The sequence below is a fragment of the Rutidosis leptorrhynchoides genome, chromosome 4 (assembly GCF_046630445.1).
Source record: "Rutidosis leptorrhynchoides isolate AG116_Rl617_1_P2 chromosome 4, CSIRO_AGI_Rlap_v1, whole genome shotgun sequence".
NCBI classification, from domain to species: domain Eukaryota; kingdom Viridiplantae; phylum Streptophyta; class Magnoliopsida; order Asterales; family Asteraceae; genus Rutidosis; species Rutidosis leptorrhynchoides.
In genome coordinates this window covers 539,008,288-539,014,184 of record NC_092336.1, presented here as the reverse complement: position 1 = coordinate 539,014,184, position 5,897 = coordinate 539,008,288, and positions in this window count along the sequence as shown.

Genomic DNA, 5,897 nt, shown 5'->3' with positions numbered 1-5,897 from the left:
AGGACACCAACCGAGGCGGCAAGTTTGGGAACCCACCGAGGCGGTAAGGTCGGGTTGGTGTGAGGTCGACCGTGGTAGCCTGGTTGGGTCATGATGTTACTGATTGTTCAGTATAGCATAGAAGGACGCATGTGTTGCGTTTGGACGGTTATGAAGTGGAATCAGTAAAGCGGACTATCGGTAGACTGTAGTTTGATCAGCTAAGTCGTGTGCTCGTACAAGCCGCCGATCTTCATATTGTCAGTTATTGTTATATGCTAGTTCAGGACGTTATCATATCATTGACCTTTGCATGTTTAGTTGCTTATGCTTAATCTGTTAGATTGTATCCATTCACTTAGCAGTTGTGCTAATTCCCGCACATTTTCACCCTTGCAGGTTTAGGTACTGCTGTTTAGGATGGGAGTTGCGGACGGGTTTGAAGATATGTTTGACTATGTGATTAACTCTGATGTTTTCAATTTTAATGATGTTTTCACATAACCCAGATGTTTTGGAATATTGTAATAACATTAACTAAGTTGATTTGTTAACTATGGTTTGTAAGTATTAGCCAGGGTTATTTTAGTAACTAAATGTACTTCCGCTGTGATTAAAAAAAATCAGGGTGTTACAAGTTGGTATCAGAGCCTGGTTTAGCAGAAAGTACGTGCGTGTATTTGTTCCTAAACCCTGAGTTAAGTCAAACATGTCAGTGGGATGGGGGCTAAGTGAATGTAGGATGCTTGTGCATGTTAGTGTTTAGTAAACTAACAGTTATCCACTAAGCTTTTGTGCGAGTGTTTTGTAGCACAGATGTTAGATAATAGGGATGCGAACGCTACAAACCCCAATCCACCCTGGAACGTTCAGTGCCCCAGATGTGGAGGGTGAGACAGAGGTTTACGATGTTGATTATGTGCATGAGCTTGAAAGTAAGTTTAAGGAAGCTCAGGAAAAGATTACTGAGCTTGAGTTAGCTAGGCAGTCGGGTAATGAGGATACACCGCCACTCTACAGTCGCATACAGTGCCACAGATAAACCAGAACCAGTACCAATACCTATTACAGAACCAATTCCCTCAGCATGTCATACCACCACATAATTATTACCAGTACCAAAATCCCATGATAATGAACCAAGTTCAGCCACCCATATATCACCAATCATTTCCACAACAGCAATTCCAACAACAATACCAGCCACCAAAAAGATGTACCTTTAAACAATTTCAAGATTGTGGACCGTCTCCGTTCTCAGGAAGTTCTGACCCAGCTGTGACTCTCAATTGGTTAAGGGAGGTTGAAAAAGCATTTGAGGCTTGTCAGTGTGAGCCAGAATTAAAGGTGACTTATGCGAGCAGGTTGTTGAAAGATAGAGTAATGGTGTGGTGGGATTCTGTGATAGCTAGTGTCCCTCCAGAGCACGCTAGAATTATTACTTGGGAAGAATTTTATGCGAAGGTATGTGAACAATACTGTAATGTGTTCAATATGAACAGAATCAAGATGGAGTTCCTAGAAATGCGGATGACGCCGCAGATGTCAATTGATGAGGTGATTGAGAAATACATGGACAAGTTAAGGTTTGTGCAATAATGGGTTCCTGATGAATAATCAAGAATCCAGCATTTTGTGAACATGATCTTGCCGGAGTACAGGACCTTTGTAAGGTCCGCGCCGACGTTATCTCAGGCTTTTGTGATGGCATAGATGGTAGAAAGTGATGTACGAGCAGCAAGGGGTATGAATTTGAGAAACCTTATATCGCAGGGTAGTCAGGATACCAGTAAGTCAAGTTCCAAGTCTAAGAAATCGTTTGGGTTTAGACTGAAGGGTAAAGGTAATCAAGTAAGTTCAGGGTCTGGTTTTGGTAAGAAAGAATGGTGTAAAGGTTGTAAGACTTCTCACAGTGGGCAGTGTTCTGATGCAACTAGAAGATGTTTGAGATATGGTATGGTAGGTCACGAGTCTCAAGGGTGTTCCTTCAAGGAGAATGTGTGTTGGAGTTGTCATCAGCCAGGTCACCGTTCAGCTAGTTGTCAGGCGTCAAAAGGTGCAAGTTTTGGGGTAGGGTCAGGGGCACGTTGGGCATCTGTCGGGGGTTCCACAGCCTCAAGTGGACAGAAAAGAAAGAACCCGCTGACTGCGGAAGCCAGGGCCTTTCAGATGACAGTTGAGGCCGTAACTAATAATGATGACATCATAACCAGTATGTTCTTGATCAACTCAATACCTGCTAGAGTATTGTTCGATTCGGGTGCAAATAGGACATTTATGTCTATAGAGTTCTGTACTAAGTTAGGGTTACCTGACACTGTGCTACCTAAGCCTGTTAGAGTAGAGGTAGCTAATGGTAAGACGGTTCCAGTCACAACGTATGTGTCTAAGGCTAGTATAGAAATTGATGGTAGACTGCTTGCTATGTCCTGTTTAGTGTTACCTATCCCAAGCTTTGATGTACTGATAGGGATGAACTGGATGAGCCTATATAAGGCCCACATTAAGTGTGATAAGAAGATTGTGACCTTTTTTTTGAATGATGGAATCCGTATTGTGGCCTGAAGGGAACGAAGTGGTTCAGTTTTCCATTGATCTCTATGATGAAGGTGAAGAAGTCACTTTCTAAGGGGTGTGAGTCTTTTATGGCTTATGTTATTGATGTTAAGATAGAGAAGAGATATGTTACTGATATTCCGGTAGTTTCAGAATTTCCTGAGGTATTTCCTAATGAGTTACCGGGGTTGCCGCCGGTAAGAGAAGTAGAGTATAAGATTGAGTTGGTTTCGGGAACAACTCCAGTAGCTAAGGCTCCTTATAGGTCAGCACCTTCTGAAATTAGAGAGATGATATCTCAGATACATGAACTGTTAGATAGGGGGTTTATAAGATCGAGTTCCTCGCCGTGGGGTGCGCCGATGTTATTTGTAAAGAAGAAAGACGGTACCTTGAGAATGTGTATAGATTATCGAGAAATGAATAAAAGGACCGTTAAGAACAAGTATCCTTTACCTAGAATCGATGATCTGTTTGACCAGCTTCAGGGTGCGTCGTATTTTTCGAAAATAGATCTTAGATCCGGGTATCATCAGGTTCGGGTTACAGAATCAGATATACCGAAGACAGCGTTCAGAACGAGATATGGACATTACAAGTTTTTGGTTATGCCATTTGGGTTGACGAATGCTCCAGCAGTTTTCATGGATCTGATGAACAGAGTTGGTAAACCTTATTTAGATCAGTTTGTGATTATGTTTATCGATGATATATTGGTGTATTCAAAGTCAGAGGCTGATCATGCGACACATCTTTGATTGGTGTTAGAGTTGTTAAAGAAAGAGCAATTATATGCTAAGTTCTCGAAGTGTGAGTTTTGGCTTCGAGAGGTGCAATTTCTGGGTTATGTTATCTGTGAGGCAGGTATTAAAGTGGATCCTTCGAAAATAGAAGCGGTAATGGGTTGGAATTCGCTGAAGACGCCGACAGAAGTTAAGAGTTTCTTGGGTCTTACGGGTTATTATTGCCAATTTATAAAAGATTTTTCTAAAATAGCGGGTCCGTTAGCCAAATTGACCAGAAAAGATGTAAGTTTTTGATGGAGTGATCAACAAGAACATGCCTTTCAGACTCTGAAACAGTTGTTGTGTCAGGCTCCAGTGTTAGCATTGCCAGAGGGTTCAGATGACTTCGTGGTTTATTGTGATGCGTCAATTGCCGGGTTAGGGTGTGTTCAGATGCAGAGAAATAAAGTTATCATGTACGCTTCTCGTCAGTTAAAGACTCACGAACGTAATTATCAGGTTCATGATTTAGAAATGGCCGCAGTGGTATTTGCGTTGAAGTTATGGAGACACTACTTATACGGTACAAAGTGTATAATATGTACAGACTATAAGAGCCTCCAGTATATTTTCACGCAGAAAGAATTGAATATGCGACATAGACGGTGGATTGAGCTTATAAAAGACTACGATTGTGAAATAAAGTATCAACCGGGCAAAGCGAATGTTGTTGCCGATGCTTTAAGTCGTAAGAAAACTGTGGAGACCGTGAAATTTATGAGAATTGAAATAATTTCAAACCATATTGAACAGATAAAACAAGTTCAAGCCCAAGCTTTATTGGAGGAGAACTTAAAGACTGAACAGATGACTAAAATTAAAGACCAATTAACTGACGATTCCCGTGGACTTAAGACATTTAAGAACCGAATTTGGGTGCCTATGCTTGGAGATTTAAGAAAATTGATCTTAAATGAAGCGCACAAATCGAGGTTGACTGTCCATCCAGGTAGTACCAAGATGTATAACGACTTGAAACCGATGTATTGGTAGCCAACAATGAAGAAAGATATTGCTCAACTGGTAGAAAGGTGTCACATTTGCGCTCAAGTTAAAGCCAAACACCAAAAATCTTATGGTTCTTTACAACAATTGAAGATTCCAGAATGGAAATGGGATCATATTACGATGGATTTTGTAACCAAGTTACCTAGATCTCAGAGTGGTAATGATATGATATGGGTAATTGTAGATCGACTGACGAAAAGTGCACATTTCTTAGCTACAAAAGAGACAGCTTCGTTGAGTACTTTGGCAGAATTGTACTTGAAAGAAATAGTTAGTCGACATGGAGTTCCATTGTCTACCGTATCCGACATGGATTCTAGATTTGTATCGAACTTCTGGAACAGTTTACAGAAAAGTTTGGGAACGAGGGTAAATCTGAGTATATCGTATCATCCACAGACCGACGGTCAGAGTGAGCATACAATACAGACACAAGAGGATATGCTTCGATCCTGCGTGTTAGAGTACGGTGGTCCGTGGGATATACATCTACCATTGATCGAGTTCACTTACAACAATACTTACCATTCGAGTATTGGTATGCCACCTTATGAAATGTTGTATGGTCGCAAGTGTAGAATGCCGACTTGTTGGTTAGAAGCCGGTGAGAAACAGTTTGCAGGTCCAGAATTAGTTCAGATAACAGCCGACAAGGTAGCGATAACACGTGAAAAGTTAAAAGCGACATGTTACAGACAGAAAATGTACACCGATCCACGTAGATGTCCAGTAAACTTTGAGGTGGGTGATCGTGTTTACTTGAAAGTTTCGCTGTGGAAGGGTGTTATCAGGTTTGGTAAGTGAGGTAAGTTAGATACAAGGTATATTGGGCTGTTCAAGGTTATTCAAAGGGTTAATGATCAGACTGTTGTATTAGAGCTTCCAGTAGAGTTAGCAGGGATACACAACACTTTCAACGTATGTTATCTTAGAAAGTGCAAGGTTGATGATGAGACGCAACTGGTTCCGTTAAGTGATTTGAGGGTTGAGTTGAATCAAAAGTTAGTTGAAGAACCAGTTAGGATTGTTGATAGAAAGGTGACAAAGTTGAGAAAGAAGGAGATCCACATGGTGCTTGTTGAGTAGAAGTATAGTTTAGAAATGAACCTTACGTGGGAGACCGAAGAGCCGATGAAGGCTCGTTATCCACGTCTGTTTGACCAAGACCAGATTCCGAGGATGGAATCTCTTTAAGGGGGTAGATTTGTAACATCCTCAGATTGGCCTTAGATGTAAGATGACCTTTTTGCCCGTAGGCATAATTGTGTGGTTAATTATACTTTTATTTTAATTAAATGTTTATTGTTATTTTATTATTTGGTTAAGACCAGTATGTGACAAGGGTCAAAGAACAGGTTCGTTTATTTAATTTGGACTCCGTTAGGGCAGTCAAATTAAGTACGAAAGTTATTAGATAACTGGTAAATACCCGTGTGTGATGGGGTATGTTATTTAACTCACATATATAAGCTTGTTACAGCTTATTTCTATCTTTTTCTTGAAACTTCTAATTATTCCGTACCTTAACTCTCACTACTTGAAAACCCTAATATCTAGATCTTGATTTGG